Raw genomic sequence first — 23838 nt, forward strand, 5'->3', positions numbered from 1 at the left:
TAATTTTTTTAAAAATTAAAAATTTTAATTACATTTATTAATTTGATAATTATTTTTTAAATAAAAGAAATGTTTCAACAATTTTTAACGAATTTTTAAGACAATTTAAACTTTTACAAAATTTTCTACACACGAAGAGAGAATAAATATTAAATTTTGTAAAAGTATTTTACAAGTTGTGGAAAAATGAGAAAAAGCGAAATTTTTATATAAAAAATACTAAACTTAAAAAGAAATTATATGAAATTAAGTAAAATTTATATTAAAAGTTAATTAATATTCTTGATATTTGATGTAACTATACTAAATTTCACACAAGTTCTTTAAAAGTTTAGTATTTTTTAAATCAAAATTTTGCTTTGTCACATTTTTGTCTTAAATACTTTTATAAAATTGAATATTAGTGTTTAAATTTAATTATAACTTTGGTATTAAAATTAATTTAGACTAATTTTCGTAAAATTAAAATCAATTTTTTGAGAACAAAATGAAATATGTTCTGATTAAGTCTAAAAAATTTCCAATAAGAAACATTTTAAGAATTTAACAAGTTTTGTTGAATGTTATTTTTATTTCAACTTTAGGTATAAAAAAGTTACTGTCCAACAAATAGAACACATTTTTTTTTAATTCGAAAAGTTTAACTCGAACCATTTTGAAATAATCTAAAAAATTAAATCGAGTTGAGAGTGATTTGCTCAAACCTAAATTAGTGCAGAACAGCTTGAAACAAGTTCAGAATAATTTTAAAGTTCATTCAAATCAGTTTGAATGTTTGGAAAAACGGGAAATAAGTTAACGATTGTTTTTTGTGAATCCCAAATTTATTCGAGATTATTTGGCACAAATTCTGATTGGTACGAATTCAAACTAGTTTGGAACAAGTTAAAACGAGTTACTAGTGATTTACTGTAATAAAAATTACTGTAGTAGTAAAAAATACTCGAAATATTTTGAAACAAGTTAACAAGTTTATAAAGTTCAAACCAGTTGGAAACAATGTCGATTGTTTTATCCGAATCGAAATTTATTCTTGACTATTTGAGATAAATTCAGATAAATTTTGATTGTTTATTTATTTAAACTTTGTTTGGAACAATGTAAATGATGATTTTGTCAGTTTGGAACAACTTAAAACAATTTAATTATAAACACAACAATTAATTAAATTAATTGAACAGAATTTAAACAAAACAATTTTACCTTCCTTTTGATCGAATTCAACTTATTCATTTAAAACAATTCAAATATAGTGATTTGCTATTATCTAAATGAATTCGGAACAATTTCGAACAAGTTGATAATAGTTTTGAATACATTTGCACCAGTTTGAAACAATGTTAAACAAGCTGGCGATTGCTATGAATCAAAACTTATTTGAAACTACTTAAAAATTTAAATTGTTTTAATATTTATTATTATTTACGAATATTCAAACTATAGTTGATTGGAACGTAATTTTAGTCAAAATTGTGCTGAAAATAAGATTTATTTTTTACACTGCAACCAAACTTTTATTGAAGAAGAAAAAAAATTTTAATTCTTTCAACAAAAGCTTGGTGCTAGAACAACTGAAATTTTTGATTTTGTCTTTGGTTGTCACAACAAAGAAATTGTAGGTTTGCTTAACCATCAACGAAATCCTTTTCTCAGCGGATTATTTGTGGTAAATTAACAATGATTTGAGAAACTGTTAGAGAGTGGATCAATTATCCGTAAAAGCTGATTCAGCGTTACAGGAATAATCACGATCCATCTTAAATGCAATTCTGCATCACAAGTGGGAAGCTTAATCTCAGGAACGTGTGATGACATATTCTCGAGTATGAAACCAAAATTTCCTACCAAAGCACACTCATATCACTTGGACACTTACAGGCAATTTCGAAATTACTATATATAACCATCGTGTCATTAGTTTCTAGAACGTGTAATTTTCTCGATAATATATATATTGTATCTACAGCAATTACAAATTATTCACAAATCTAGAATGCAGATCATTATTTCAAATCATTAATTATAATTAATGATTTGAACTCCAAAATAATTATGAAATCCAGCGCTCTTTACTCAATTGTGTTAAGTTATTTCAAATTTTTTTCTAAAGTTTTGAACTTATTTTTTAAAATTATTAGCAGGGTTGTCACAAGTCAGGGAAAGTAGAATTGGTCAGGGAAATCAGGGAAAAGTCAGGGATTCTTATTAAAGTACTGGAAAAAATTCAATTTGCAAGGTTCATAATTAGTTTTATCTCATTTTTTAATATACACTGTAAAAAAAGGGAGTTAAATTTTAACTCCCCCGGGGGGTCTATAAAAGTCGCACCCATTCGGGAGTTAATGCCAGGGGAGTTAAATAAAGAGAGTTAAAATTTCACACCCAAATGCTAACTCCCCAAGGAAAAAATAACTCGCGCGGGTGTTGAATGAAGGGAGTTAGAAATTAACTCTCTTTTGGAGTTGATTTTTAACTCGAAAAATTTCACTCCCAACTCCCGAGTCCGTTAACTCCCTAAATTTTTTACAGTGTATATATTTAATTAATTATTAAAAATCATGGATTTATAGAAGAATTTTAGTTAAAAACACTAAAAAAAAATTTGAATATTAGAGAAGTTACAAATGTCTGCAAAAATTCAATTAAAAAAAAATTTTTTTTTTCAAAAATTTAAAAAAAATTTTCATCAAAATTTCAATTATTTTTAAAAATAATAAAATTATTCTCAAAAATTCAATTATTTTCATAAATAATAAAAATTTTACAGGAATACAACTATGTATAAATTTTTTATAATTTTTTTCGCAGTAATTCAATTATTTTCATAAATAATAAAACTTTTTACAGAGATTCAATTATTTTCATGAATAATAAAACTCATCATAGAATTTAAATTATTTTAAATACAATTTTAACTGAATTCCTCGAAAAATGTAATTATTCTTGAAATTTTTATTAAAATTTGTCGAAATATTCAATTATTTAAAAATTTGTTGATAAAATTCTTTATGAGAATTCAATTTTGAGAAATATTTATTTATTCAATAATTTTTTCATTTTTGTATTTAAATAATTGAATTCTCGTAGAATTTTCTAATACAAATTGTTTTAAAAATGAATTTTAGTTAAAATTTTAAATAATAATTGAATATTAAAAGCATAATTAAAAGCATAAAAGCATGAATTTTTAGAAATAATTATATTTTAAAAAAGTTTAATTGGATTTTTTAAATAATTATTTCAAGCTTTTATTTTTAAAATATTTAAATAAAGAATTTCGGTATAATCAAAATTTCGTGAAATTGAATTGAAAACAAATGGGTTTGAAAATTCTTTAGAAACTTTTGCACAAATTATTAAAAATAATTGATAATTTTTCATTTATTTCTTTCGGAGAGTTTTAATTACATTTTATTTTTAAATAATTGAAATTCTGCGTGAATAATATTATTACTTATGAAAATAATTGATTTCTTGCAACGAATTTTATTACATTTTTTTAAATAATTGTATTTTTTTGAGAAAATTTTATTATAATAGTAGATTCTGAAAATATTTGAATTTCAGCGAAGGATTTCATTATTTGTGAAATGTAATTTAATTCTTGCAAAAAATGTTTGAAAATAATTACATTTTTCGAGGAATTCATTTAAAATTGTATTAAAAATAATTTAAATACTTGGAAAAATTGTAATATAATTATGATAATAATTGAATTCTTACAATGAATTTTGTTACATTTTTTAAAATAATTGAATTCTTGCGAAGGTTTTTATTAAAATTATTGTAAATAATTTAATTTTACAATTAAAGAAATTCGTACTCTCTAAATCTGAATTAGTAGTTTTCTACTAATGAAATAGTGCGGATTCGTTTACCAATTGAATTAGTAACTGTTTTACTAATTTTTAGTAGTTTTTTTTTACTAATTATTAGTAGAAAATTTACTAATTTGAAATAGTAAAAAATACGTTCTACTAATTGAATTAGTAATTTTCTACTAGCAATTAGTAAAAAACTACTAAAAATTAGTAAAAAATGTTACTAATTCAAATGGGTAAACGAATCCGCACTAATTCAGATTTAGAGAGTAAATATATGTAATAGAACATTTTTTTTAAAAATAATATCTAATAATTTTGAGAGTGAATCAGAATGTTCTTTAGGGTCAGGGAAAATGTAAAAATTTTGTCTGGAATAGCGAAAGTTTTAGCTGAAGTAACTAAAATTTTCGCTAATGTAGAGAAATTTATAGCCATTCCAGGTAAACTTTTTTTCTCCGTGTATAATTAGAGAATTGCCTGACAATATTGCAGTAATATTTCCGAGCAATGTTGGTAATATTACCAGGCAATATTGTCATTATTACCAGACAGTATTGTCACTATTACCAGACAATATGGTCAATATTGACGCAAATATTTTGTCTAATGTTCCATTATTAGGAAAGTAATTTTTTTGAATTAATGAAGTTTATAATTCATGGTTTTTTAACGTCGCCAATTATTTGATGTAGCAGCTATATGGCGCGTGCGTAGTACACACACAAATATATATATAACGTTCCGTTGGCGTCATTTCCGGTTGACAGCGGTATTGTGTAGAATACATTGTTCCGTCGTGTATTCAATGAGAAGGCCCGCGGCAACGAACTGAAGGGGGTTTAGTTCATAAACGAACGAGATTTCTACAACGAACAATGAATTGTTCTCGAAGATGTCATTGTCCGATCGCTCGCGGGTCCATGTCGCGATGAGAATAATAAACTACTATTCACAGAAATTCATTCAATCCCACCATTAGTGTATGAATAACAAGAAAAAAAAGAACGCTTGTTTGAATTTTTCTTTTTCTCAATTTTTTTTTTTTTTGAAAAAGCTCTCTCAATTTTTACAGCTTATTAACTCTGTCAATTTTATGTTCAAAAGAGCTTTCATTTTTATTATTTACTCCTTAATATATTGCGAGTTGAAGAAAATTAAAATCTTTCAAGACTTTCTTTCTTTCATAATTCATATTGATTGTTTTAAAATTATTGTTGGAACTTTAAAAATTTTTATTGTATTGAAAAAATAAAATTTTTGAATTCTTTACATCTTAAAAGTAAAATGATTGAAAAGTAGCCTATTTATGCTGTCGACCTGATTTTTAATGGAAACTTTGTATCGTGATTACGAATCTGACATTGGTTTTTCAAAATTCAAAATGGCGGACAATTCTTAAAATTGATGAGATTTGCTTAAAAACCAGTTCAGATTTATTTGAAATTGGTTAATATTGTTTTCGGCAAATACGAACAAGTTCAGATTGATATTAAAACACATCAAAACTATTTGAGAACAACTTGAAATAGATTCAAAATTGTTTTCAACTATCCCTGACAATTTGAAAACTATTTAAAAAAACAAGTATTAAATTTAAATAAATGTAAACTAATTTAAAACAATATAAATTTGGTAAATTAAGTTACAAATTAGTTCTAATTTTTTACTTATTTTAAACTTTTTTGAACAGTTTCGAACAAGTACATATTTTTATAAATCCACCAATTGAGTACAATTAAAATTATTTCAAATTGATTTCGTGCATATAAATTGCATATTCAGAACTGTAAAAACTATTTACAGTTGATATTGTTTGTTTTAGTTGTTTGATAGAAACTAGTTCGGGACAATTTAAAACAAGTATTTACTCGTAATGAAACTGTTTTTAAAACAGCTTTAAACATGTTTTAACTGATTTCAAATTTTACTTACGAATTTAAAGTTTTTTTTGAAATAATTTTGTATTAGTATTAAAAAAATTTGAACTAGTTTGAAACAATTTTGAATAAGTTTCAAATGGTTATTTAATTTTTCAAACTGGTTTGAACAGTTTTAAATAAGTGCAAAGTTTTTTTCAATAAAAACTGTTTGGAAAAAATTTACATTTTACAAGTTCTTTATGATTATTCGCAGTTTTCCAAACTGAATACTTTTGAACGAGTATCAAGTTGTTTTTCAAATTAACTAGTTCAGGACAAATTAAAACAAGTAATAACTGATTTTATACATATTAAAACTGATTTAAAACAACTTTAAAAATAATTTAACTGATTTAAAATATTTCTAACGAAATTTACAATCTTTTTGAAATTATTTCGTTTGAGACTATTGTAAATATGTTTAATTTGGTTTTAAATATTTTCGAAGAATCTAAAATTTACTTTTAAAAAATTTTCTATTGAATTTAGACAAGTTGAAACTGTTTTGAAACAATTTACAAGAAAAATTGTAAAACAATTGGTGTTGTTTTATTTGGGTTTTTGAATCAATCAAACTAGTTTAAATAGTTTTAAACAAGTACGAAGCTGTTTTTAAAGTTAACCGCAGTTCGGGACGATTCGAAACAAGTTCATACTGATTTTTCGCTTGTTAAAACTGGTCTAAAAAATTTTCAAACTGTTTTAATTGTTTTTAAATATTTCCAAAGAATATAAAGTAATTTTGTAACCATTTAGTATTGAATTTAGACGAATTTAAAATAATTCGATACAATTTGCAACAATAAAGAGTTAATTATCAAATAGAGAGTTAATAATTATTGAAACTAGTTTAGAATAGTTTCGAACAAGTACTTAGTAGTTTTTGCAAATTAAATACTTTGGGACAATTTAAATTATTCAAAATTGGTTTCGTGCATGTTCAAAATTAGATTCCAGTAATTAAAAATTAATTGATAGTAATTTGCGCAAACAGAAACTAGTTCTAACTTATTTTTTGAAAATTCTAAACTATTTTAACTTTATTTGTAAAAATGTTGGTATATTTTATTTTTGCAAATTCTAACTAAAGTTCAATTTGAAATCATTTTAGAAATAGATTCCTATAAAAATGATTAGAGTTTATTTTTATTTCACTGTTAATTAAAAAATTGTCGAATTGCAACGAATTGTTACCAAAAATATAGATCAAACAAAAATTGATTAATTTTTGACATCAATTTGATCCACTTTAGTATGAATTTGATACTAAAAATAAATAAATCTAAAATTGTGTTAGCAAATTTTTTATTATTGCGCACTTTGAAAGTGAAAAATTCTAGAGACAAGATTGCAACCCTTTTAAACTGTAGATAATAGAATTTTTGATATATCCACCTTTATATATATAAAGAAGAATACAATTTACATTTCTTGCCTTGTTCATTTTACGATTATTCGTCTCAGATTCATGAGTCATAATTTCATTTATGACTTTGTGAAGCATAACTCAGAATGATGTAGCGATATGCGAAAGTCTTCAAATTTCGTTAGTTCAAGAATTCATGCACAAAGCCTAGTGAATAAACTAGGTCATCACATAAGGAAAAAATGAAATTATTTTTTCCCTCCGTAATATGATTTTTCTCTTATACGAAGCAAAGGACTGAAAATAAAAAAAAAATTTCATTTTCTGTCAGTTATTTCTTATCGCAAAACGAATTCGTTTATCTCCATCCGAATAAAAGGATTTTAATATTATTAAATTGACAAATAAAATTTTACGTCAAGTTTATCGCAGGGATGAAAATTTCACATCAGATTTGACAGACGGATGGAAAGTTTTTTCTTGATTTTTTTTTGTTTTTAATTTCAAACACACGATAATAGTTGACAAGTGAGATGACATAAGTTGTTTGAAAAAAAATTTACTTGAAATTCGAATTTCGAATATGTAAAAATATGAGTGAGGGGGAAGGGGTAAAAAAAAGAAAATAAGTTTAAATCATTAATTAATGTTCAGCGCCTGGTGAGAATGTGCTTTTTGACGCGAATGAAAACGGCAGTAAACAAAATTGATGAACGTCCTCATGATAAATTGACAGGAACGTCGATGTGAAAAGGAGAGTACTTCAATTTGAAATGCTTGCAATCTATATAATCTATACGGGAAAACGTGCTCGTGAAACGATAAACTGCAATAGACAATCTGGATAAATTACCATTTTCGACGAATAATCACTTATTTATTTTTATTGACACATCGAGGAAATCAAAAATAATTTTTTCTTCTTCTCTCATTATTCAAATATTAAATATTAAATTATATCAAATCTCATTAAAAATAATTAGCATTTAAAAATTATTATGTAAATAAAAGAAAATATTAGTGGAAAAATATTGGATCGAATTTTACCAGAATAATTCTATAGATTGATTCTAAAAAAAAGGCTGTAGTGAAAATTCTATATAATTTCATTAGAGCAATTCAATAAAATTTCTATTTAAACTCTAGTAAATATTAGATAGAAATGAACACAATTATTATTTTACAAATTTATTACATTTATTATTTAACGAGCTTAAAAAAATTTTTATTTTCCAAAATTTGGAATTGAAACCTTTTCAAAATTTAATTCTTTATAAAAGTTGTAAACGTCTTTTATAAAATTCAATTATTTTAAAAATATTTAAATATAAAATTCACTGAATCAATTATATTTTTAATGATCTTCGAGAGAAAGTTAATTGAGAATTCAATTATTTAAACAAAAAATTAAATTCAATTATTATAATTATTTTATTCCTTTAATTCTTCTGAAAGTAATTTTTTTACAGTTCAATTTTACTAAATTCCAATTATTCGAAAATTTGTCAATGAAATTTTCAAATTGATTAAAGTAATTTCAAAGCAATTTGATTAAAATTTTTTTAAAAAAACTAACTTTTTCAGAAATTTTTAATTAAAATTATTAAAAATTCTTATTTTTGTAAACAATTCTGTAAATTTTTTGATTTTTCTTTCACATAATGCATTAAAATACTAATTTATTTCTGGATGAAATGCTTTTTAAAAGCATTTAGTTTAAGCTTTTTGATAATTAAAATTTGAATTTATTTAAATTAAAAATTCTAAAGAACTTGGTTTTTTGAAAAATTTTGAATCAAATTCTTTTTAGAAATTAATTCAATTTTTGAATAAAATTAGAAATTACTGTTGTAGTTTTTAGAAATAATTAAATTTCAGATTTGAAATTGTAATTTTCTAAAGTTTCAGTTCTTTTTGAAAAATAAATAAGTATTCAAAATAATTTAACAAAATAACGTAAAAATAATGTAGCATTGAATAATGTAATTTATTGAAATTCTAAAAAAAATTCGGTTTTTAAAAAATTTTAATTCAAATTTAAATAAAATTTCTTCAAGATAATTGAATTTCCAAAAGCAATTAATTGAAAAATTTTCAAACAATTAAAATTAAAAATTCCATTTTTAAAAATAGTCTTGTGTTTGATGGAGAAATATTAAAACTTATAAAAAAAATTATTTAAAAATCATAAAGTTTTATCTGTTGTCAAAATCTATAGAAAACAACAAAATATACGCGAAAATGATTAATTTCAAGTGGAACGACGATTTTTATAAGTAATAAAAATTATTACTATTATTTGAATTAATTAATAACATTAAATTAATTAATTTAAAAAATCGTAAAATTCAATTAATGTTGTATTAATATTATTAGTATTTGTAATTTTGTATACGAAACGTCTTATCCTGTTAATGAATAAATAAATAAACAGCCAAATATTAAGAATATATAATTAAAATTAATATCTCTAAAAAAATAGTCGTTTCAATTTTCACCCAATAATCAATATTGAGAAGAATATAAAAAATAAATAAAAATTAAGGGAATTTAAACCATTATGACGTCACAGTTTTAAAACAAATGCTTTCAAAAAATTGTGACGTTATAATTGTTCAAATGCCCTTAGAAAATAGATATTCTATAGAATGTTCCCTGGATATTCTATAAAATCATTCTAGTTAATTCTATAGAATTTTTTTGCCTGTAAAAAGAAGTTTAAATAAAATTTTTCCATTTTTTTCGTAAAATAAACAATTTAATACAAAAATAGAACGCAGTTAACAAAAAGAAGAGAGAAAAAAAAAGAGTACATTGAATATTGACCTCTTTTTGCCATGGAAATAAATTTGAAAATTAATTAAACACTGACTGTATTTAATTAATAAAATGTTGAATGAAATTTTCACAAATAAACGATTGAATTTATGTCTAATTTTCAATTTAATTTACAATATCATTTTTTTTTGATATTTAATGAATTTGATAGAGTCGATAAAATGCAATTATCTGTTTTTTGTTTTATATTTTGGAAATAATGGCGAAGAAAATGAGATTCAAATAAACCGAGCACACAGTTGATACTGTCAACTTTAATTTATTTAGCTTTGTCACAAGGGACTGAATCATCTTTGCCTTGCAAACTTAGCAACATGGTCTTTGCGAAATTGAAAGCTAGACAGTATTGCCGAGTTTGCAACTTGAAGACAGTTTAACCCCCTCGGGAACAAAAGACGCATTACTCGTTACCAGCTATCTCAATATTGAGACTTTCTAAATTAGTTTCCTGTCATACAAAAACTAAGTTTTCTTCGTAATAAAATTTTTATATTTCTAATATTTTCAGCATTTTTCATTTTATCTTATATTTGGAAATTCAAATTTTTACCGTTATAATTATTACCTCATCAATATAGGTAATAAAATTACAGTAAAGATGTAAAATTGTTTTTTGGATTATTCCCAATGAAAATTTCAACTTTTGTTGATTTAAGTAGTGAAGGACAATTTTAGTCAGACCATAAATTTTAAATTAGCCGATATTTTTCGATATTGAATACTATTTGAAAACTATTGTTAATTTCAGTAGTAAATATCGGTTTCAATCAGACTTATGAATATTTTTAAATATTTTAAAATTTGCCTATTTTTAGTAGTGAAAACAATTTTTAAGCAGATGACATTTGAAAATTTTGTTATTTCAAATAATGTCGACAAAATAAATAATGAATAATAGAGATAAATCAATAAAAATTTAAACTTTTGTTGATTTCAGTAGTGAAGGACTATTTTAGTCAGACAAGAAATTTTTAATTAAATAATATTTTTCGAATTTGTCAACTGGAGTATAGGAAATATAATTTTTAGTCAATCATCATTTAAAGCATTAAAGCTATTATTAGTTTAAGTAGTTATCATCGATTTTAGTCAGACAGATAATTATTTTTAAAGAATTTAAAATTTTTTCAATTTTAAGTAGTAAAAACAATTTTAAGGCAGACGACATTTAGAAATTTTGGTATTTTAAATAATGTCGATAAAATAAATCATGAATTCGAAACTGAAAAAGAGTAGTAGAGACAAATTTGTCAAAATTTTAATTTCTGCTGATTTAAGTAGTAAAGGATAATTGTAGTCAGACAATACATTTTTAATTTGACGAAATTTTTCGAATTTTTCAATTGGATTGTAGGAAAAATAATTTTTAGTCAATCAGCACTTGAAACTATTGTTAATTTAAGTAGTAAATATCGGTTTTTGTCAGACAAATAAATATTTAAAAAAATAAAAATTTTGCAATTTTAAGTAGTAAAAACAATTTTAAGGCAGACAGCATTTAAAACTTTTATTAATTTAAGTAGTGAGTGTTATTTTTCGTCAGGCAGATCAACATCACTTGATAAATATTTTAGATCGATTGAAATATAGTGTAGACTTTAAAAAAATGGTAGATAATAAAATTTTGATAATAATCCCTTGATATAAATATTTTTATAATAATTCTTCGAGAATAAAAACAACTTTTTTTTTTAATTCAAAATAATAAAACTTTATATATCAGGTAGCAATAAACTTTTTTTTGCAATTTGTAATGCGACCCATCTTGCAGCAACTCGAGAGTCGAGAAAAAGTTTCATCGTTATGTAACCTTTAATTAACGTTATAGAAGACTGTTACTTGACTTGATCCAAGATCACCTTTCTAAAAGTATATAAAAATAGCAGAAAAAAGAGACGGGGAAAAAATACCGATGAAAGATCGTGAGGGTAGAGGATGTTCTAGAGTTTAATAAAAAGTAGTAATGCGAACATTCTTTGGGTCCCACACCCCCGCCCTCTCTCCTTTAGCCTCCTATCGTTTTCCTTCTTTCTTTTTTTACGAGTTTCCGCAAGTCAACCTACACAACCCTTCCTTGGGCAATAACTCAACTCCCGACTCCTTTCCACCCTTGCAAAAAAAAAAAAAAAAAAAAAACTAAAAAAAACTTGACGCGATACAAATTGTATCTGCTCAACTTACATAAATCATCTTTCCTTCTATTCATGACGTGCGATGCTCCCTATAATCGTGACCCTGCTTCTTCTTTCCCCCGTTCAACTTTCTCTATAGTTCATTGCACCTCTAATTTTTTTCTACTGGCAAAATTTTCTTTTTAAACATTTTTTTTTATTCAATATTTTTCTTCTGCTAACTGATCGTTATATTAAAAATTCTTTGTTAATATATTTCTTTAAAAATAAATTTATAAATTTAGAGGCCTAAGAATATAAAATTTATGTTTAGCTCTATTTTTGTCAAAAAAAAATTTTTTTTTCTAAATTTCATTGAAATTGAAAAATATGCTAAAAATACAATGGAATTTTTAGTGAAATTCCGCCGGAAATTACTTATCGGAATTTGAAGGGAATCTCAAGAGGGCATTTTTGAGGGAAATCTTTCAAAGTCCGTATATAAATTGTGCGGAATTATTCACAAAAGGATTATTAATCATTATTTTTATTATTATGGGAGAAAATGTGGTATTGGTCACTTTCTATATTCAGTGTACAAAAGCGGGAAAATGGTTATATTTTATGACAATAATTGTATACAGTATATAATAGGTAATAAATATAACAGTAACAATAAAGACATAACTGACAGAAGTAATCAATAAAATTTACAATTGACAGTATATTTTGATTAATGTTCGCGATTTGTTTAATTAAATTCAAAGAAATAAAAAATAGTATTTTTATATTTTAAATATAAATGAAGTTAATTGATTTATTCTGTTAATGTTTTATACTGTCGAAAATTAAATTTTATGGCTTCTCCCTCTATAATTAAAGAAATAAATAAATAAATAAAAACAATTCCAAATAATAATAATTGTTTACAGTTTTAATTCAAAATTATAAAACTGTAAATAATTATTAATATTTAGTCATTTTTCACTAAAATTAAGGTAAAATAATTATAACTATAATTATTTTCTATTTTATATTAAAGAAATTAATAATATTTTACTGGAAATTAGTGAATATTTTTTACTACTGTGAATTGATTGCTCGATTTTCATTAATTTAGATTTAGAGAGAAAATACTTTTTTCAATATTTTTCTTTCTCTATTTTATTCGAGTGGTACACATTTTTGAACGAAACTCATTGTTTAATTAAAAAAAAAAAAACAAGAAATTCTTCGCCTTTTGAATGAAAATATTTTGAGTGCTCTGTCTCTCTCCTTTTCTCTGTAGGTAAAATTATAAATGCTTGTAATCTCTAAAAGTTCAACATTATCTTCATTGTTGGTATGAACTTATGAGAAGTTTTGATCGTAAATTAAATTTATGTCTCTCGGACGAGAAAGTATGTTTTGTTGGAATTAGAGGCGAGGAAATTCTTCTGAAATTAAAAACGATTCAAATTCCTCAATTTTTCTTTTTATTTTGTATATTCAGTTTGAAGGGAAATTGCGATTATGAAAATTTATTACTTGACAAGATTAATTTTCTACTTCAGTTTCTTTGAATTTTGTTTTTTTTTCTTTTTATTAATTTTATAGTATAAAGATAATAAATAGTTGATTAATAGAAGATAATAAATATTTGATAAAGAGAAATTAATAAATGGATAATAAAATTGAAATTAATAAATTGTTGATCAATAGGAGTTAATAAATTGTTCCAATAAATGTAAATTAGTAAATAGATAATAAATAGAAGTTAAGTATGAAATAAATAAAAATTGTTGATAAATAGAAGTTAAATATGAAATAAAATAAAAATTGTTGATAAACAATTGTAGTTTAAATGAAAATTGGTGTAAAAAAAAATTTTCTCGTAAAGAAAAGAATTTCTACACATGCTTTCTTTTTTTGTTTTTCCATTTTACGCTTGTCAATTCTTCTAGAGAATTCAAGCTTTCAGTTGTCGCATTTTTCACGAGAAATTACCAATATATTGGAGGGAAAAAAAAGAGAAGAGAGGAATGACGTGAGTATTGGTAAAAATGCGAAGAACGATGGGAACTCATGGGAAGACTATGCTTTTTGCCTGTTTGTTGTGAAATACCTGCATCGAAAGGAGATCGATGATTCAGAGAAACGTCTCTTACACACGACAGGGCAATTTCTTTACTCCTCATTCCCTCGTCGCTGCTCGGATTGAATAATCTTAGAATTTTTTTTTCCTATTCATCTAATATATCTGATTTTTTTCCTCATTCTTCTTTTTTTTTCTCTCTTGTTGTTAAACTCCATTATTTATTACAATAGATCTTGAAAACTTTTTGCGCAGTTAATTCATTATAAATTCTCAATAATAATTCAAGCTAAATAGAGAAATTTTATTATATTCGATTATATAGTACTAAATTCAATATCCTTTCTGACATTAATGGAATGGCAGATAATCAAATATTCTCTCTCACTCTCTTATATTTCTCGAATTTCATAATCGTTTAAATTCGGGTAATTAAAGTGATTTAAAGATTTTCAGTCGGACAAAGCTCATTAAAATTTGTTTTATTGTTCAGTGGGAGTAAGCCCAGAGAAATGTTTTATTTAAACCAAATAACATTTATTTTAGTTGCATAAAAGTATAATTTTATTTCAGAGCCTACTAAATTATCTATATTTGCTTCAAATATAAATTTTATTTAGCTGAAACAAAATTATTTTAAACTGATTAAAATAATAATATAATAAATATTAATATACATTAAATGTTACTGCCCCTAATATAATGTGATTCAAGTCAGATATTCTAAGTAGTATAAATCAATTTCAGTCAGACTGTCTCTTTCGATTTTTGTAACTAAGTTTCAAGTAGTACAAATCAGCTTCAGTCAGACAAAACTATTTGTATACAATATATTTCAAAGTCAGTAGTCAAACGTGTTCTTAGTCAGAAATCGTAAGTAGTGAAAGGCAAATTTAGTCAGACAAAATTATTTGGATACAATATATTTCAAAGACAGTAGCCAAGTCTTAGTAGGAAATAATAAGTAGTATAAGGTACATTTAGTCAGATATGGTATTAATATTGTTTGTAGCTAAGTTTCAAGTAGGACAAGTCAGCAACAGTCAGACAAAACTACTTGGATATAATTCATTTCAAAGTCAGTAGACAAGTATAGTCATAGTAAGAGTTCATAAGTAGTATAAGGCATATTTAGTCAGACAGGGTACTAATATTAACTATATATAAGTTTCAAGTAGTATAAGTCATCTTCAGTCAGACAAAACTTTAAATATACAATAAATTTTACTGTCAGTTGTAAAATATGTCCCTTGTTACTGATTACAATTGTAGAAAAATTAATTTTAGTCAGCTGGGACGTAACAATTTATTGTATATTAAGTTTTAAGTAGTGTAAGTCAGCTCCAGTCAGACAAAATATTTATTAATCATCAAATTTTACTTTCAGAGGAAGTATATGATCCTAGTCAGTGATTTTAAATAGTAAAAGTCATTTTCGGTTAGAAAGAAAGTAATAATTTATTGCAGATAAATTTTAAGTAGTACAAACCAGTTTCAGTCAGGCAGAATTATTAATATATCATAAATTGTATTGCAAGTAGTATAAATCAATATCAGTCAGGCATGATTTTATTACAATCGTAATAACTAACCGATAGCGTCAAAAAAGTAAAAAAAAATTTAGTATATTTTAATGAGGTTAATTATTTTCGTAGGTATTTAATTATAAAAAGGGAAATTTTCATTTTTTTCCTGTAAATAGACATATAAAAAAATTAGACATTTGCAATGAAATTTAAAGCGTACAATAAAATAAATATTTTAAATATTCCGATTTTATCTGAACTGTTATTTGTTTTATATGAATGTAATTCATGTTTTTTGATAATTCTCTTAAACCGTTTTTGGCATAAATAGTTGTATATAATTTTACTTTTTTGAGAGATATAGTAACAAATATTTAAACCACCAGACATATATAGTTTAAATATATGTTTCGTGCCCTAGGGTAAAATTCCAAACTGGGGAGGCCGAAAGAGATATATGGGACATGAACTGGAATGGAATGTGTATATATATATAGGTACAAGGTACAATGACACAAGGGAAATAGAGAAAATAGAAATATAGATCCCAGGATTCTCGGAAGAATTGTACATTAGGCTATTTTCTTTCTTATCTCACGTTTATAAATAACAAAATCCTGACAGTTTAAGTATCAACCTGTTTTCATTAATATTGAAGTGAAAATTCGATTTCTGGGAGAAATTATTATTATTCTCGCTTGTATATAGATGAAAAAGGAAATTGTAAGCAACCAAAGAATATAGTGAAGATAGTATTTGAATTATCTTACAGTGTCAGAGAGCTATTCGTATTCATTGGAGTGTTACGAAGTCTAAAGGTCGATGTCTGAGGAGAAAATGATCTGAGAAGATAAATATTGGTGTTACGCCTCGCTCGCGATATAAGGATCATTATCTGACCTATTTCAATTGTCAAAGATGTCTAATATACCTATTTTCATCAGAGCCCAAAATAAATATAAATTGATCTAAAATAATAGTGTTGTCTGACTGAAGCTGACTTATACTACTTGAAACTTACCTTCGAACAATATTAATACCCTGTCTGACTAAAACTGCCTTTTACCACTTATGATCACTTATGATCACTTATGATCTCTTCCGACTGTATTTTATTATTGATAGTAAAATATATTGTATCCAAAAAGCTTTTGTCCGACTGTAGTTGACTTATACTACTTGCAATTCAGCTAAAAACTTCGTAACATTTGTCTGACCAAAGTTAAATTTTACTACTTACAGTTTCGATTGATTTAAAAAGATTTAAGTCTATAAATAGGTTTGTCTGACTCAAGCGGACTTATACTACTTGGAAGTTTATTACTCCAGTTAGACACCAACAGTCTTTTTTAGTATTAGTAGTAACGACAAAGATTTAGTCAGACAAGGCACTTTATGTCATTGCAAGTTCGTTATCAGTAGTACAAGTCAATTACAGATCAGGCATTTAAATTCTGATACATTGAAATCTAATACAGACACATATACACCATTTAAAAATATCAAAATTTTATTGTCTGATCTGCAATTGACTTATACTACTGATAATTAACTTGAAAGGAGATAAACTGACAGTCTGACCTAAATTGACCTTTTTTACTAGTGATAACAAATTTAAAACTTATTAGTCTAACTAAAAATGTCATTAACTACTAATGGCTTTTTAATTGTAAGAAAATCTTCTATTGAAAATAAAATACCTTTCTTTGAAGAACTATCTTGATAAAATGGAATATTACACAAAATATTTGACAAAGAAAAAGAATGGGACATCATTTACTTTACAATAAAATTATATTATATAGAGCTTATTATAACCGAAGAGTATTGTCAAAAGATTTCAAACGCGCAGTATTCTTCTTTGAAGTTAAATTCAAGAAATCTTGTTAACATAAATTCAGTCGAATTTTAACTGGTCTTTCACAATTCTCCGAGTATATGCATAACGAGGTTCATTAACAACAAAAGTCCACGATTTCAATTCAAATCTTGTTCTATCTTATTATCTGTATTGTAAATTTTTTTTTCTTTTGTTTCCTTTTTCTTTTTTAAAAAGAAGAATATGCACGTGAAAAGTTAAGAAAAAATAGATTTGAATAAGTTTCACTTCCTAGTATATATAGTTTTCCGTTGACACTTTCATGAGTATAAGCGTAAAGAAGTGTGGAGAATCTCGGCTTCAGGCTCTTTTCCCCCATCGACTTTACCAACTACTAACGAGAGAAGAAACTTGGTTTCTACGCTTTTCTCGTTGCCTTCAAATCCTCCTGCCTCCCCGACCTGGACTTTCCATTTTTTTTTTTTTTTTATTTTCACTATGACGTTGAGAGTCGAGACTACGTTCAGACTTTTTTAACGAAGAGAATGGAAGTCGACAGAACTTTGGTCAAACTCCGCCTTTAGCTTGACGAGCGAGTCAATTTTTCATTTCTTTTCACGTTGACTTTTGTCGGATAATAATTCTGCGATGGATATAATGTAAGAAGAGAATATATCTTAGTTTTTGTCAGCGATTCTCTTGTGAGATGTATGTGATAGTTTTTGTGAAAATTTAGCTTCGTTTTGATAGACGTATTAATTGTGGACTATTTTTCTTTTAGAATTTATATAAATGTAAATACATTTCGTTAATTTTTTTAAATGTCATTTCACAATGGTATTATAAAGTGACGTTTTTAAATTAGAGTGTAATCTACTAATCATTAGACATTTATTTAAACGGTCTGAACATAAATATCGTTTACTACTTAAAATGTTTTTTAATTCCCCGACTGACTGAAATTGACTTGTACTACTTGCTGGCTTACTACTCACTAGTGTAAGACCCTGTCTGACTACAAATTGTCATTAACTACTTGCTTGTAATGTCCTACTTAAAATTAAAATTCTAAATAATTTTTAAGTAGAACAAAGTTTTTTGGTCAGCCAAATTTGTTTTTCGACAATAATTTTTATGTAGAACAAAAAATATTTTGGCAGATTTTAATTCTTAAGTAGAAAAAAATGTTTGTAGTCAGAAAAATTTATTTCTTAAGTAGAAGAAAAGATTTTAGTCAGACTTAGATTTTTAAGTGGAAGAAAAGTTTTAGAATCAAACTGTTTTGATTTTTTAAGTAGAAAAATGTTTTTTGGTCAGACAAATTATTAATCTTCATTATTATTATATTTATTATAAATATTATATTATATTTTTTATAAATATTATATTATATTTATTATTATATTTTTTATAAATAATAAAATTCTTTACAGGATTTCAAGTGTTTAAAAAAAATGTTTTAAAGTTCGTTGCGAGAATTCAATTATTATCATAAATATTAAATAATAATATTTTTCACCGGATTTCAATTATTTACAAAAAATTTAATAAAAATTTGTTACAGAACTTTAATTATTTTCCTAAATAATAACATTTTTCAATACAATTTTAAATAAATTCCTCGAAAAATGTAATTATTTTCAGAAATTTTTTGCAAGAATTAAATTGAATTTCACAAATAATGAAATTTTTTTATGAAATTTAAATATTTTCAAAATTTATTACTTTAATAAAATTTCTCAAAAGAATTCAATTATGCAAAAAAAATTAATAAAATTCGTTGCAAGAATTTAATTATTCTCCTAATTTCTAAATAATAAAATTCTTCACAGGATTTCAATCATTTTTAATATAATTTATAATTATTTTTACTAATATCAATTTTTTAAAATAATTTTTGCAAAACTTGCTAGAGAATTTTCATATATCCATTTTTTTACAATTAAATTTTACGAAAGTTTGATTATTCGGAAATTCTTCAATGAAATATTTAGAAAATATAAACTTGAAATAATATCAAAAAAATATTCAATTAAACTTTTTCAAAATACAATTAATTCTAAAATTCATGCTATAATACTTTTAATATTCAATTATTATCTAAAATTTTAACCAAAATTCATTTCTAAAACAATTTTTATTAGAAAATTCTACGAGAATTCAATTATTTAAATAAAAAAATGAAAAAATTATTGAAGAAATGAATGTTTTTTAAAAAATTGAATTCTCGTAAAGAATTTTGTCAACGAATTTTTAAAATATTTTCAAGAATAATTATATTTTTGGGGAAATTCGATTAAAATTTAATTAAAATTAATTGAAATTCTATGATGAGTTTTATATTATTCATGAAAATAATTGAATCTCTGTAAAAAATTGTATTATTTATGAAAATAATTGAATTCCTGTTAAATTTTTATTATTTTTGAAAATATTTGAATTTTAAAGAAGAATTTTATTATTTTTAAAGATAATTGAAATTTTTACAAGAATTTCAAAAAAATTTTTAACATTATTGAATTTTTCAAGACATTGTAACTTCTCTAAAATTAAATTTTTTTTAGTGTTTTTAACCAAAATTCTTTTATAAATCCATGATTTTTAATTATTTAATTAAATAAACAGATATTAAAAAATTAAATAATAGTAATTCATCACACAGGGTATTAAAATTGATTGTAGATAATTTTCAAGTAGTGCAACTCATCTTTAGTCAGACAAAATTTATAAAATATTATAATTTTTACTGACAGTAATAAAATATTTTCTACGTTAGTGATTTCAAGTAGCGAAAATCAATTTTGGTCAAATTGGTTGTAAAATTTATTGTAGATAAGTTTCAGGTAGAAAAATTTTCTTTCTATCATTATATCCTATAATTGCAAGTAGTAGGAGTCAATTAATATAGTCGGAAGAGATCATAAGTGGTAAAAGACAGTTTTAGTCAGACAGGGTATTAATATTGTTCGAAGGTAAGTTTCAAGTAGTATAAGTCAGCTTCAGTCAGACAACACTATAAATATACAATAAATTTTACTGTCAGTTGTAAAATAGGGTCCTGCTCAGTAACTGTAAGTAGTAAAATTCTATTTTGGTCAGACGGATGTTACAAATTTGGAAGCTAAGTTACAAGTAGTATAAGTACAATATATTTCACGATTGCCAATAAAATATAGTTTTCGTGAGAGATAATAAGTAGTAAAAGACAGATTTAGTCAGACATTGTATTATATCTGTTTGTATTTAAATTTTAAGTAGTATAAGTCAGCATTAGTCCGACAAAACTATTAATATACGTTAAATTTTACTGTCATTAATAAATTATGTCCTTTGACAGAAATCGTATTATAAAGTTGAAAGTGATACTATTTCTGTCTCTCAGTTTCTGTCTGACGAAATTTTCAATATCCACTAAATTATTGTCAGTAGCAAAATATGTCCCTTAATAAATGTTGTAAGTTATAAAAAATATTTTCAGTAAAAAATTTGCCAAATCGATGTAGGAAATATTTGAAAACTAAGTTTCAAGTAGAATAAGTTAGCTTCAGTCAGACGAAACTATTATGAGACAATATATTTCACCTTCAGAAGTAAAATACAATCTTACTCAGAGAGTGTAAGTAGTGCAAGTCAATTTCAGTCAGACGGAGCATTCCCATTTCGTAGTTAAAGTTTCAAGTAGTGTAAATCAACTTTAGTCAGACTGGACTTTGAAATTTCTATCAATTTACAAAACGAGTATAGAACGATTTATAATTTTTCATACTATCAGTTAAATAAAAAAAAATTCATATTCAATATCGATATTAAAGTATAAAAGTAATTTTTCTACTTAAATTCAATTATTAAAAAAAAATTCACCGTAATTTATTAAAACAAAAGTTTCTAGTGAATATATTAATCCCATTTTTTATACGTTTTAAAATTCAGTGAAGATTGTGAATTTTCAGATATAAAGAGAGGAGTTGCATAAAATAGCAATAAAGTTTTGTAGCGTATATAGAATTTTGGAAAATTTCAATTCGTTGGCTAAGTTTGAAAGCGACGATCTTTCAGTAAGTCGAATAACCACAAAGTGGGATGGTACTTATCTACTTACCTGCAACTACTTAACTATCTATCTCGTTACGATGGCACGACAACTAAACCCTCCCCTCTCCCCCACTCTTCTCACGTTTCTATTCTACCCCGAGCACTTTCCATAATGATTCTCGTCTGGCGAGACCTAATTAGTCCTTCGCGATAAGGAAATACTTTAGTCATGATAAGAACCTTTCAAATTTTCTCTTCGATCCATTATTAATTCCAGTCCATATTTGATAATCAATTATAATTAACCATCACCTTTCTCGTTCAATCACGAAATTCTACTGTCAAATATTTTACAAGACTTGAATATTTAAATTTTAAACTAATTGGGAAATTATTCTTGTTAATTAAAAATTTTTTAAAAATGAATAATTTTTTTAAAATTATATTTGCATATTGTTGTTGTAATTTTTGTAAATATTTAAATTTTCTTCAAATTCTGTGATTTTGAATTTTTGAGTTAGTATTCTTTATCATCCTCAAGGGGCTTTAAATAGTGGGAAATCGATTCGAATATAAAATTAGCAGTTTCCAGTTTCGAACAAACTTTATATTATTTTGAAAAACTAACTTTTCCGTTGTTTAATAACAAACTTTATTATAAAGATTCACGTTCTATTGATATTATTATCTTTTAATTTTTAACTTTTCTTTTAATTATAAATTTTAACAGAATTATAAATAAAATTAATTGATAAATTTAATTATATGAATGACACGATCACCACCAGGTTTCAAGAGAAATTTCAAGAAGAAATAACTTAATTCTTGAAGAACTATATATCATAAAATTATTATTCAGAAATTATTTATTGAATAACTTCACTTGAAAATTTCAAAAATAATTGAATTTTATAAGAACTACGTTTACAATTTTCATCAATAGATGAACTTCAAAACGTTTTCATTTGAATTTTTAAAAAGTATCAATTTTGAAGAACTTAAATTTTTGAAAATTTTTAATAATTCAAATTCTTCTAAAATTCATTGAATTTTTTTTATACTATATATTTAATTAATTATTAAAAGTAATGGATTTATAGAAGAATTTTGCTTACAAACACTAAAAAGAATTGAATTTTAGAGAAGTTACAAATTATTTCAGAAATTCAATTATTTTCAAGAGTAATAAAATTCTTCGCAGAAATTCTAATATTTTCAAAAATTTCAATAATATTCTTGACAAAATTTTAATTATCTTTATAAATAGTAAAATTCTTTGCCAAAATTTAATTATTTTCATAAATTTTAACAAAATTCTTAGTAATATTTCAATTTTATTTTCAAAAATTGTCCTCAATTTAATGATTTTCAATATCTACTATTTTAATAAAATTTTCCAAATAAATTCAATTATTTTAAAAAAATGTTGATAAAATTCTAGGAAAATATTTAATTATTTTCATAAATCATAAAAATTTCACAAGAATTCAATTATTTAGAAATTAAAAAAAAAATTTCTTCGTAACAATTCAATTATTTTCATAATTATAATAAAATTTTTTACAGGAATTAAAATATTTTCATAAATAATAAAATTATTTTTAGGAATTCATTTATTTTTATAAATAATAAAACTCATCGCAGAATTTCAATTATTTTTAATACAATTTTAATCTAATTCCTCGCGTAATGTAATTATTCTTAAAAAATTTCTTAACATTTATCAAAAGAATTCAATTGAATAATAATAATAATAAAAATAATACTAATAATAAATTATTTTTATTTTTATTGTTGTTGTTATTATTATTACAGCGCAGCTCTAAATTTTCAATTGGCCTGCAGACTTCTGTAAACAAACATAAAATGTTCAAACATTCAATTATTGATATTTATTTATACCAAATAAACAAACTGTTGTGATTCTCCACTCTTCGTTTCTCTACACGAGAAAGAATAATATTTGCCTGCACACTGAATGCAAGTAAAAAACTTATTTTATCAAAATCTTTTTTTTTTTTTTTTTTGACCTTGTTGAGAATTTTATATATTTGAATAATTCAAAGTAATTTTAATAAAAAAGAAAAATTAATTTTAAATAATATGAGGAAAATAATTTAAATTAATGAAAAAAAATAACTCTGTAGTGTAGAAAAATTAAAGAAATTTTTTTATTTAAAATAAAAAGAAGGTTAAATATAAGTGATTAAAAATTATATAAAAAATTTTATAAAACTAAAATAAATATAAATTAAACAGTTTATTAACTTTGAATAATTTTTTATAAAAATCATTAAATAAATATAATTTTCCTCCCCGCAAAATAATT

The 23838-nt window shown here is 24.0% G+C and overlaps 1 protein-coding gene across 11 annotated transcripts in view; it reads left to right on the forward strand.

Annotated features, from left to right (window-relative positions):
* LOC122505580 (Down syndrome cell adhesion molecule-like protein Dscam2) overlaps positions 1-23838 on the forward strand; it is a 359000-nt gene that overhangs the window by 176206 nt on the left and 158956 nt on the right. The gene's annotated exons all lie outside the window — the stretch shown is intronic.

Source organism: Leptopilina heterotoma, unplaced genomic scaffold, assembly GCF_015476425.1.
Source record: "Leptopilina heterotoma isolate Lh14 unplaced genomic scaffold, ASM1547642v1 Lhet_36, whole genome shotgun sequence".
In the NCBI taxonomy this organism is placed as follows: domain Eukaryota; kingdom Metazoa; phylum Arthropoda; class Insecta; order Hymenoptera; family Figitidae; genus Leptopilina; species Leptopilina heterotoma.